Below are 13583 nucleotides of genomic sequence, written 5' to 3'. Positions count from 1 at the left end.
GTTAGTACTGTGTCTTTGATAGGCTACGACACTTTTTCCTTTAAAATTGTCTTCCCCATATGTTCATTTTTAATAACAATTTCTCGACTTTTATAATTTCTCATTGAAAATTCCTTGGCCCAAGTAAATGTTTGATTCATGTGTGTCACTTCATGCATGAGGATGCTCAAAACCAGACGGTAGTATTTTCAATTCGTTACTTCATAGTTTTCCTCAAATATTTGTACTCGTTCTACCTCTCTAATTCAACTGCAAGTTCATCTCTTCCATTTTCTTACTTTTAATTCTTATATAGTCATTTTGCTTCTGGCAGCGAAGTAAAAATCTTGGCGAGCCATTTTTATTGATGATCAATGATGGTGAAACTTTGTCTTGTATCAAAGTTCGTGTGCAGAACAAGTTGCAAGTACGAGATGAGGAATTTTCCAAGGTATTACAACCCGAGCCTAATTGTTACAATTACTTTAAATGAAAATGATGGTATGATGCTTATGTGGTTAGGCATGCTACAACGTCTACTTTCTGCTTGAATCTTCTTTTTTTGGGTGTCTTGATTTTATGAAATGGAGATTTGCTTTTTTGTCCCATAGTCAAGCAGAAAACTTGGAGGACTCAGATACTTTGTTTGACCATTTCCAGTTCTCACTCACTCTCTCACACAGAGACACTCTGTGACAACATTTATATGCAGATGCGCTTAAATTTCATAATATGTTTTGACTATACAGAAAAGTAGTATTTGTGTTTCTTGGGAGCAATATCTTGGACTGGAACATGTTAACAATACCCCTAGAAGGCTCCTGCAGCAAATCAGGTAATCTATACCTTGTTTTATTTTTATTTTTTTAATAAATTTGATTTTGTTGCTCGATGTTGATAATCTTGCCGAAAGTTTTGCAGAAAATCTAACACTATGTTTGGTTTCATTTTTAACTTATTTTGATGTGTTTTAAGAAAAACAAAGATAAATAAGTATGTGTTAGAGATAGTGTGTATGTTTGGATTTGCTTTTGGAGATAATATAAAATAAGTATGGTATGTTTGGTGTTGTTTAGTAGAAAACAAAAACTACTATTCATTGTCAAATCATGTCTTTCTAATATATATTTATATATATGTACGAGTATATATATAATTTTTTTAGTTGTAGGGCCTATAATTAATGTAGACTTATTTTGACAAAAATAAATGAGTCACTATTTCAAAACATATCAAAACAACACCAAAACTTTCAAAACAAATCAAGGCAAACATTGTTCGTTTTTTTAGCCCATCTCGGAGATCAAAATTTCATATCATGCTATATGTCGTTTTAGTTATCTACTGAACAAATAAGTCGATTGCTATATTATGAGCCTTGACTCTTACGTGCAAAAAGAAAACTTAATATGGCATGCTATAGAACACAAGACGTACCTTAGTTGCTCTAAAAACAAAAATAAGGCATGCAACGTACTGAGTTTACGAACTCATAACATATATTTGTTTTTTATTTGCAGTTGCGGTAATATGTTTGTGTTTTCTATAAGAATAGTTCTAACTAAGATCTGCAATGACCTCTTTTTTTCAGTATTGCACCTCACATAACAAGCCTTTGACGATATACAATTAGGAATCTGGCTGCTAGTGGGGTCCTTACATAGCCAGATCTTGAAAAATCATAAGTAAAACATAGGGGAAAAGGCAAGCAACCCTTTGTGATATAGCAAATGAGCAAATTACCCCCTAATGAAAAAATAAATAGCGAAGTTGACTCGCCATAATTTTTCTAGTACACCTGTTTGTGTCATTTGTTGTAAAGGAGTAGTACTCCTTGTTTAATGTTGCTCTATTTGTAAGCGAGTAGTACTCCTTGTTTATGGCTTTGTTAGAAATTCTAGGGAGGTAGCTCTTCCCGCTGTAACTATTTTGTGCATTTTAATATAGAAGGACTGGGGACTTTGAAAAGCTCCCCCCACCTCTAGGTGTTTTTTGTTTAAAAAAAAATACCGATTTACCTCCCTGTAATTTTTAAAATACAACAATTCACCTCCCTATGTTTTCGAATATAAGGAGGTAAATTGCATCATTTTAAAATGTATAGGGGGATAAATTGCTATATTTCGTTCATAGAGGATAGTGTGCCCATTTTCAATATCACAGGGGGTGAATCGCATTCACCCGTAAAACATTTGTCAAAATTGAGAGTGTAATATACATATTTGTACATATATTGGAGATCTTCTCTTGATGTAGGGTTTCATGTCGATTCACATGTAATCCACCAGCTTATTGTGGGTGTTCTAGATTTATGCCATGGATGACCAATCAACTATTTCAGAATGGACAGTGAGGATCGTATTCTAGATTTATTGTATGAGTTGTACATAGTACTTGTAATTGTTAATTATACTTGGCTTCATGTACATTACTGTTGAGAGATTGTTTATTTTTTTAATTGTATATATAGAAATATATATAGATAGATAGATAGATAAATAAAGAGATAGATTGAAGAGTTACTGAAATTGTTTCAGCTCTTCTGTAGTAATTTTTGTTTATTATATTGTTTTAGTCTTGGCCATTGTGCAGTTCTATCACTATGTATTGAAGCTTTAATAACGTTCGAAAATTGTGGTGGTTTAATCAATATAACATTACATGAAAATGTTTTATGCTAGGCTATTAGGACATTGTGATGTCATATTTAAAGGTTAGTAGGATTAAAGTTTTCTTATGTATAAGAACATGTGAAAGGACAAAGTAACAAATGAAAGTGGATAACTACCTTATCCCCTGAGATTTAATGTCAAATGTTCATTTAGCTTTTGTGATATATGTGTGTTTTTATAAAATTTTAAGTCTGAGGAATTAGATTTATTGAAAGAGATATGTACAGTAGGGGGTTTTGTGTAAGTTTATTTATTTATTTATTTTTTTGGGTAAATGTAAGTTTAATTAATAAAAAGGTACATACGTACAGTACAACAGTCAAATATCGGTTTCTCCCATGACAACCCATGGGATACGCCATAGTCTATATAATGCAAAACTACTAAAAGAGTGCGATAAATTAGCACTAATGAATCTTTGTCTAACGTCATCCACTATGATGTCAGCGATGGTGCTCGGTGGTCGATCAACATGCTCAAAGCGGTGCAAGTTTTGCTCTCCTAGATATGATAGACACATGCAGCGAGTAGTGTACTGTAGGATAAATTGACAGTATGTTTCCCTCTCCACTTCCTAGTAGCCCACTCTACGTCTAAGGCCCAGTCTCAGTTCGGTCATGTAAGTCAAACATCCTGTCTCACAGCTATGACGCATCATCTGACATAAAAACATCGGAAAAATAAGTGTGTATGTGTTTCTATTGCGCTTTCATCACAAAGAACACAGATGCCAAGATAAAACAACCACGGTTTATCTGTCGTGGATAGTTTCCCTAATATAGCGAGCCACAGTATGAATGTATGTCTACCGATCTTCAGGGAGCCTGAGAGTAATGAAGTCTAACCTACCTTGGGTCCCAACGGGTGTAAGATACGATATAGTGATACAACAGTGAGACATCCATTCGTATCTTGCCAATGAACACAATCATCGTCTCCATGGATTATGGGCAAATTCTGTACAATCTCCAAACATGTCCGTGATGAGGGCCAGTGCCAATGCCCATCCATAATGACCCTATTAGTTTCTCCGAGAGTCCAAGACCAGTGAGTTGCGGCCACGTGGGAGCCTTTGAATAAGTGATCCGAGGGGGTGCCATGGGTCCTGCCACAAATAGAAGGTAGCTCCATCACCCACTTGGTAATCCACTAATGGTCGAATAACGGTACGTAGGCGAAGGACTTTTCTCCAACCCCACGAACCTCAATGGTACAACCACTCCACCAATATAGATTTTCTATCACAATGAATCACATCGCATAATTTCTTACTCATTGCAGCTGGCTTACATACATCTTTCTAGGCTACCTTTGCATAGCCCCCACTAGTAGCACCTTTCCATAAGAAGGAGCGCAATCTCTTCTCGATCTCTCTTATAACACCTTTAGGTAGAATGAATGCAGAAGCCCAATAGATACTCAAAAGCCATGAGAACGGATTTAATAATCTAAATCCGTCCCTCAAATGATAATGTCCTACCTTCCTAACCCTGGATGCGACTATCAATTTTTGCCAACAGAGGTTGGCAATCCGCTATTGATAGTCTGGAAGAGATTAGAGGAAGTTCCAGGTATCGCATTGATAAATACCCTCCTAGAACCCGAGCGCTGCTAATAACTGGTCTCTCATCCCGTATACCGCTAGTGATAAAATGAGATGGCTCTTTTGCACATTAAGCCGTAGTCCGGATAACTCAACAAATCGATCCAGACCCCGTTTAAACACCCCAATTGAGTCCATATCAGCTTTACAGAAAAGTAGTAAATCATCAGCAAATCCAAGCTGAAATAATTTAGATGGTCCACATTTCCAATAAAAGGAGAATATCATGTCCTGATCAATCAATTGAAGTAAGAGTAAATGAAGTACCTCCATCACTAACACAAATAGGTCCCTGTCGTAACCCTCGTGGCCCTGCAAAGAAACCGTGTGGTTTCCCATTAAGACCAACGGAGAACGAGGGTGATGAAAGAAACCGTGTGGTTTCCCATTAAGACCAACCGAGAACGAGGGTGATGTGATACACTCCTCCATCCATCGAATGAACTATGCAGGGAACCCAAATAGGTGCAGAACTATTAGGAGGAAATCCCATTCTACCGTGTCATAGGCTTTCCGAATGTCCACTTTAAGCACACATCGTGGGGAAAGCCGTGTTTGATTGTATCCTGTAAAAAGTTCCTGTGCTAACATAATATTGTCGCCTATACTGCGACCCAGAACAAAAGCCACCTGATAGGGGCTTATCAATTTATCCAAAGTCAAACTCAATCTTTGAACAAGAATTTTCGCAATGATCTTATAGAGGACATTACAGCAAGAAATAGAATTCGAAAATCTGTGACCATCATAGGGGAGTGTACCTTAGGGATTACTGCTAGAAGCGTGGTGTTGATTCGCTTTAGCATCCTACCTGATGCAAAGAAGTCTAGAATAGTTTACGTGACTTCTGTTCCCACAATCGGTCAGGTTGCTTTGTAAAACCTGGAAGAATATCAATCAGGTCCCGTCGCCTTGTCGTCTGCGATGTCAAAAACGGCCTGCTTGACCTCATCCACCGTAACTGGTTTGAGGAGAAGTTCGGTGTCCTCCTCAGTCAGCACATGTCTCGTCCATGGTCTCATGTACCCAATATTGAGTCTGTTGTCTTCGTACCCCTCCTAATAGAGCCTGGTAAAAGGAGATAAACTCATGAACAATCGCTCCTGGATCTGTATAGGTGTTCCCTTCCTCGTCATTGATTTGCAAGATCCTCCGAGTAGTTCTTCTTTGGACTATTTTGCGAAAGAAGATTTTTGAGCATTGGTCCCATCCCTTCATCCACTGCATCTTTGCCCGTTGTTGTAGCATGATTTGCTCGAGCTTCACTGCCTTGGCATATACCATCCGACAACAGTGTTCCAGTAAGAGTAATAGTTCGTCTTGTCGATCCATACTCAGTAATGTTTAGGCTGTCTTAAGAAATGTCATCCTTATTTCTCTTCTGTTGCCTGAAGACTGGCTTTAAAGCCTTCAGCTTCATAGGGATGCCTACAATAGCACGTAGCTAGACATTCTGTACACTAGGGATAAAATTCGATGAGACAGTAAGGTACTTATCAAATCTAAACATAATTCCAAGTTGCATCTGTCTATCCCCATTCAATACAAGCGGTGAGTGGTCCGAAGTCCGGGGCAAGAGACTAGTGTAGCACGATCTGCGGAACCGTGTGACTACAATAAGCATCCGGTCTGATTTGATAAGTCTTTTCTCTAAGCTTTTCTGCTCTACTTCCTACGAAGTATTCATCTCCGATGAAGTGTATTTTGATAAGTCTTCCTAGCCGGTTTGCAATCTCACCTTTTGGATCTCTGGCAAGGATGCTAGCTTTGGTATCTTCTGGGGTATTATCTCATCCAATCTTTACGGATCCCTCCAAGCTCAACTCTACAAGCTTTATGAAGTTTTTCTTATCGAGCTCTAGGGTCGTTGCTGCTATCTTGATGGCTGCAACCCATTCGTCTATAAATTTCTCAGTATTCCGGAAATCGATAATATCCAGGTTCAATATAGCACCATATGGATGTAAGGTTTGGAGCATGGTTCTTGCCCAAGGTGTATTCTCCGGCACTCTCGTTGAATTTCTTCCTAGATTTTTCTTTAGCCTGGTGCCCACAAACGTTGGAGTGACATTAGTGTGGAAATCCGTACTTTCTCTCATCGTTTGATCCTGTGGAGGATCATTAGAACATATACTTCCCTCCGGTGGTGGTAATGCTGGAGTGATCTCATTTGCTTGGATATTGACTAAATCCACAATCCCAAGTTGGGAAAAGGATTCCGTCAATTCTTGTCGAACTGATAGATCTACTCTCGTTACCTCCATTATTTTATAGATCTCATAGATGCAATAATCAGATCTTCTCTGGACTTCGGCTTTGGAATCTCCGTGGCCATCCCCTTCTGATCTAGAAGAGGTATTGTTCCAAGGGCATCCCTAATACGCTCTTGTCTAAATTTTGACATCTCAGGGCTCTCCTTTTGATTTCTTTTCAGATCTGTAATTTTTGCCCTCAGATCTGTAAGGCCCTTGTGTAGATTGGGAAGGATCTTAAGGACCTTGTCTACCTTTTGGTTCAAAGATTCTATTTTTATAGGTATCTGTATTAACCTATGTCCATAGTCATGAACTTTTTTTTATATCTTCCTCAGATCTTGGGACATCTTCGATGTATCCGGCTCGAGTTCTTCCAAACAGTCATAATTTTTAGAACTGAAATTATATAGGAATTTACCCGTTTCGTTTCTCCTAGTTGAGATTCTACCATGGACTTCAATGGAGTGTAGATGCCTCACTGCATTTCCTGGTAGTACTTGTCGAACCTCAAAATTTCTCAGCCACTCCTGTTCTTCTTTTGGCGTGAGAAGTTTTGGATCAATAATCTTGGGACCGTTGTAATACTTGTCAAGAATTTCCATGAGAATTTCTCTTCTTTCTATTTCCAGAATCCAGAAATATTCCCTATTTTCAGAGTAAATTGAACTTTCATTCAGTTTTATTTTCTCTCGAAAAGTCTCCTCCATTAGTGGATAAATAATATCAAATGTAATATACCATTTTAGGCGAGCATGGGTGAAAATATAAAAAAAATGCAAGAATAGTAAAAATGGACTAAAATTCGCACTTGAAAGTATTAGAGGGGTAAAAAGGTCCAAAATTTAGCCCAAATCCTTTCAGATTCTGTCAGAGGACCAAAATTGAGTGGTTTGGGAAAGTTATGCGACTAAAATGGATACTGCGAACCTGACGGTTGTCCTCATGCCACTACTCGAACGTTAAACGTTCTTCGCATGTGCACACTTCTGGCAAATTTCGAGGAAGAGACCTATCCAGAATATAGGTCTGGTTATCAAAATCTAGGATAATCTTAAGATTTCACAACCAATTATTTGTAGTTTGTTTTATTAAATTTATTAGTCTCAAGAATTACAGTAAGTGGATTCTTAGACACTAACATCAAATGTAAATAGAAATTTAGTAGATTATTGTAATATTATATATCAAGTTTAAGACTTGGTCTTCAGTCATTAACCCGTCCCACTATTTCTTCAAAAACCCCACCACTCTCAAGTGGGATTTTCGAAAAACCATTTTCTAGTGGGCTTGGAGTCCAAAAACGCAATTCTCCATGCCCTGTTTTTACGATTCACACAAGAAAAGGTTTTGTGAGAGGTAACCTGTACCATTCTCATGTAATGAGATCCCCAAGTTATTTTGCCTCGCCTCTTTTACATGATCCCGAGAACTCCAAGCGGATCACGCTACTCAGTGTTAGGCCCGACCCATCAACCAAACGAATATCTCAACTGCCGCCCCCCACGACTCGTGAGATAGGAAAACAGGAGTATATTCTATTCGTTCACAATAATAGTGTAGCTTTCTTTCATTTCAAAAGTGCCATGACTCGTGAGACCACAAATGGGTGAAAGTAACATCCACACCACATTGTTGTGGATGGAAGGCTTAGATTTAATCAAACCATTTGAATTTTAATCCATTATGGGCCTAATATTTCCCTTGGACCATCCAAGTAAGAATTAAGTTTGTTGTAATCGAGACCTCAACCTTATAAAATTTTGCGTGCATCAATTTTAATCATTGAGTATAAACAGATGCATTCTAAATACAAAATACTCCAAATATTAAAACATACACCACATGCAAAACAAGCCTAGCACGCCCCTATTAGATGATCACAAGCCCAATTCTTAGTGACCCACTGAGCCCACAGTGAGTCTATGGCCAATCTAAGGTATGGCCCTAACTATTACAAAATAGTAACCCATTATCATTTTAATGGGCCTTCCTCTTTGTTCTTCTTCTGGCGTGAGTTTCGCCGAGCACCGTCCAACAAGCCTAGGCCTTCCTATCCTTGGAAGCATACATTTATTCAAAATAAATGAACCTCACAATGCTAACTACTTTCATTACAACTGAAATTGGAAACCCCAATCAAAAGTTGGGGGGAATACAAAAGGAAGGAGAAAGCGAGCCTTATTATTTCAAGGCTAAAAACGAAAGAAGGAATCAAAACAAATAGGCACACAGGCCTCACCCAATATAAAATAAATCATACATTTGGCCAATGGGCTTTGTGATCATCCCCATTGTTTATCCAATAACAATAATTAACACATTTATATCAAATATAAACATGTTATCCAAATAAATAGAATTCACGTATTTAACAATAGATATCCAATATATAATACCAAAAAACAGAATTAAATGCAGAAATAACATACTAATAATGCAATTAAAAAATGAATATGAACCATACATCCAAACTATAATTTATTTTGTTTGTTTGGAAACTATTTTCAAATTAATTTAAGGCATAATTTAATTTTAGAAAAATTCAATTTAACTAAAATTAAAATATTTCAAAATTAATAATTTGAGAAAAATTACAGAAAATAAAAAAAATCAATTTTCTAGAAAAAACGGCACGAAACAACCCAGCCGTTCGGACAGCAAACGACCGTCTACTGCTGACCGTAGGCGCAGTTGCCCCTAACGCGCATAGTCGCCCCTGCCAGCCGCGCGTGCTCTGCCCTGCCGGCAAGTCACTGATTGGCAGTGCAGCAACGACCGTAGAACTCCGTTTTTAAAAAAAAAAAATTATTTTTGTAATTAATGAACTGAAAAAAACCATGCATTTATAGAGAATTCAATTTTAAAAAATGCATAGATATCTATAATTTAAAAGCAAAATTAATACACATTTTCTAAACATACAATCATGCCACAAAGCCATAAAACATGCTTTTGAAAAGCATATTAAACACGTTGTTCATGCTCAACACATAATAGCATCTTAATCCTAAAGCCACAACACCGAACCGGGCTCTGATACCACTGTAAGAATCGGTATGGCCCGGGAACGCGGCAGAAGCATTAAATAAAAAAATTATTTAAAACAGTTCACATGGGTGTTCCATTTGAAATTTCCATGCGTTCGGTGTTTGTCAAAAGCATAATAATAAACAAATAACAATGCTAGATAAGTGGCTGCAGGATGAAACTAAAAACATAGAAACAAAATTGAACACCTTACCTTTTGTTTCTATAGTTGAGCAGCAACATGTATTGTTCCCTTTACGTTCTCTCGTTCACTTTAGGATCCAAATTAGAACCCCTTTAATTTGTCCACACCACACTAAGGAAGAGATATAGTTCTTGTTTTATTCCTAGATAGAACAAGCAACTAGAAGAAAAACAACTCCAAACAAACACTATTGATTAGTGCTTTTGGAATGTTTTATATTCTAAATTGAATCCAATTCAATATAGAACAAAAAGGAGAATATTTTTGGAGAGAAAAAGGGAGCAAAATTTTGTGGCTTTTGTTGTTGGTTATGCATGATATGGGTGTAGTTTTTGTATATTATATACAATTGAATTTAAAATTCAATAACCAGCAAGTTTGCCTCCAAGACAACCTATACACACACATGCACATAACCTTCAACAATGATGAAAATAACCACTCCATTATCTTAATCATGGTGGTCATGGTGAGGAGTTTCAACTCCTCCTTAACTTGTTCCCGGGCTAGATTTAATTAAATTAAATCAAGCCCAACCAAAGCCCATTAGACTATAATTAATTAAATTCATTTTAGCCCAACTAAGTCCAAAATTTATTTAATCCCAAATTCTAATTAATTGATCCAATCAATTAATTAAGCCAAATCAATTAAATTAATACAATTAATTTAAAGATTTTAAGCTCAAAATTAATTAATTCAATTAATTAATTCTTGATCCATCCATCAAATGGATTATTAAATAAATAATCCGATTATTTATATATATTCTCCTTGAATTAATTTAATCCAACTAAATTAATTCGTTTCTTCTCGAATTAAAACCAAATTAATTCCATCAATTCCATAGTGAATTGTGTGTGACTCTTTAGGTTCACCCTCAGCTAGACTTGAGCATTTATGTCCAACACAATTAATTAATTAAATTAAATTAAATTAATTATTTTCAAATAACCATCAATTAAAAACGTCCGTCACTATGGGTGGCCGTCTAGCAAACTGTCCATGGCACTAGAGACTAGGTGATTGTTGGCGTGAACATTTAGGCTCTCGAGTTCCATACAATTACGGTCATTCCGTCGATCATCTCTCGACCTTAATCTAGAAAATGGAATTGGGCGTCGGTTTTCATCCTAGACCAGGCAACTATGCTAAATACTTGACATGCGTTTACTCTATTGGTCGACAAAGGGAACCATTTTCTATTCGACCAATCACTATGGCCACAGACTTAGAGAGTCTAAACCATCTCAAAGCGCATAGGAGATATATCCATCATATACTGATAAGGGATGGATTCTATCTTGAAATCCACCATCCTCAAAACATTATCTGACTACACTGGAAAAGACTTATAATGACCATATCGAAGGCACAGTCATCTCTCGCTAAATCCAAGATATAGCCATCATATGCATGCGATTGCCATGATCCTCAAGTCCAAGGACTAATCTTGTACTATCGGAGCTGGAAATTCAAGTCATACCAACCAAGCCTCGAAGGCTTCCATATGATGATTCCCGCGAGTCAATTCAATCAACTGACAACCTAATCAACTAATCTACTAAAATTGCAAAGACATCCCATGTCTGTTGCCGATGAAACAAGGCACTCATCCAATGAATGCAATACGTAGTACAAGTCTCTATAGGACTCTTGATGCTCAGTCTCGAGGTCCTGGACTTGGAACGTTTCAAACCAACCTTCAGAAGTTGGTTTCATAGCTACCATCCAATGCGCAGCCCAACTACATGGGTTATTCAATTGGTTTGTGGGCATTTGTTGTGACGTTAAACACCGTTCAACGTAAATAGTAAGCACCACAAACACACGGTGCCACATATGAATGCTTACTACATTCATCAAGATAATATCACATTCATAAGCATTGCTAAATGATTTCCAAAACAACCAATTCAATTGGCTTTTTGGTCATCATTTCTAACAAGGGAAAGTAGGGTTGTCTGTTTGGCATCTGGGCCGCAAACACTGGGCTCCCCGAGGTGGGCTTTCACGAGAATTTGGGTCAAGAGGTAGAGTGTTGGGCTTTTTAATTCGTTATTGGGCCATAATTCGTTCGGCCACGCCATCAGTATTTATAATAAAAATTTTACTACTTTTTTTTGGTATTTTCAAATTTTAAAAATTTAAATTAATTTTTCTTATCATTTTTAAATTTTGTTTTTTCTTAAGTCAACTTCTAAAATTACTAGAAACATAAAAGAAAATAAAAACCCTAGGCTTGCCCCTAGCCTAGGAAGCCGCATCATCATGGTTGCTTAGGTTGGGGGCAATGGCGTTATGACATCACCGTTACCCTCCTCGGTGTTGGGACGTCGCCCCCCTCTGCGTTTGGCGGCACGTGGAGGTGGGAGGGGGGCAAGGTGATGGGGTAGGGTTAGTTTTCTTATTTTATATTTTATATTTTATCATTATAAACATAATATATATAAAAATTGATCAAATCTTGACCCTTAATAATTTAGATCTAACAGTTGAGATGTATTGATTAAATCCTACAACTGTTATGCAACGAAAACATTTCAGCGGTTATGAAAATAAAAAATAATATATCATAGATAAGGGCATAACGGTCTTTTGACAAAAAAATTAATACCGTTAAGTTCAACTAACAGTGAGGGACAAGTGTGCTACATTTATGAAAATAGAGGGGTTCTTTTTCGCTTATTTTTAGAATAGATAGGGAATTTTAACTGAATTTTGAAACATACAGTAATATGTAATTTGAACCTTTTCTTTTCTATCGTCCAGTAATAAAATCATTTACTTCAACAGTACATCTTCAAACCACATAATGTTCCTCTCATTATCTAGTCTGTATGAAATTTCAATGAAAAAAGAATATGTAAAACAGTTTTTTAACCTAAATTTAATTTAAAAAATAAATCATCAAGGACATATTTCCATCAAGAAATACACATACATCTAGTATGGAATTTATGAACATTAACATTGATACGAATCCTTTTAACAAACAAAGTTGTTCTTTTATTTTTATTTTTTGAGGTTGAACAGGTTAACCACAATTAATATAAGCCAAAACCTTCTTTATTTGATTTTTTTTTTTATTTTGATAAGATCTGACCCAATTGAATAAAATGCATTGCAAATATAAGGGTGAAAGCAATTTATCCCCCTGTGATATTTAAAATGAGCATATTACCTCTTTATGAAAAAAATATAACAATTTACCCACGCATACTTTTTAAAATGAAGCAATTTACCTCCTTATATAGGGAGGTAAATTGCTTCATTTTAAAAAATACAGGGAGATAAATTGTTATATTTTAAAAAATATAAAGAGGTAAATCGCTATTTATTTTTTCATAAGGGGTAATTTGTTCATTTGTGATATCACAAAAAAACATACTTGTCAATTCCTTCATCACTTGTTACATCATTGGACTAGTCTACCGGTATATTTTTCAATATATTTACACCCCCCTTACCACCTACGCAAATGAATGAAAGGGCACTATCTTATGAACCTGGATTAAATGAAACGAAATGAATATATATAGGTTTGGTTTAATAGCCCCAAGTACTCATCACTATTGTGATATTTTAATACCCTAATAGAGTTATTATAGGATATTAGTATAGTTCCTACAAGATAACAAAATTTTTATGGTGGAATTCTTAATAAATCTGTCACAAACCCAAATTTGTGACTGTTAGATATAATGGCCCAAATACAAAGGCCCACTCACACCAAGCCCACCGTCACTTGGAGGCCCCTACCCGGTACCCGACCCGCTCCACCCAGTCCGACCCGGTTTGACTATATATATACTCTCTCATCTACAAACCCTAATCAGCTC

The 13583-nt window shown here is 36.5% G+C and overlaps 1 pseudogene; it reads left to right on the top strand.

Moving 5' to 3' along the window:
• The window catches only part of LOC105179345, a 63835-nt pseudogene extending 58384 nt beyond the window's left edge, over window positions 1-5451 (top strand).
• The last annotated feature ends 8132 nt before the right edge of the window (window positions 5452-13583 follow it).

Source organism: Sesamum indicum, unplaced genomic scaffold (assembly GCF_000512975.1).
Source record: "Sesamum indicum cultivar Zhongzhi No. 13 unplaced genomic scaffold, S_indicum_v1.0 scaffold00145, whole genome shotgun sequence".
NCBI classification, from domain to species: Eukaryota; Viridiplantae; Streptophyta; class Magnoliopsida; order Lamiales; family Pedaliaceae; genus Sesamum; species Sesamum indicum.
The sequence above is the reverse complement of the archived record's forward strand: the minus strand, read 5'-3'. Positions and strand labels throughout refer to the sequence as shown.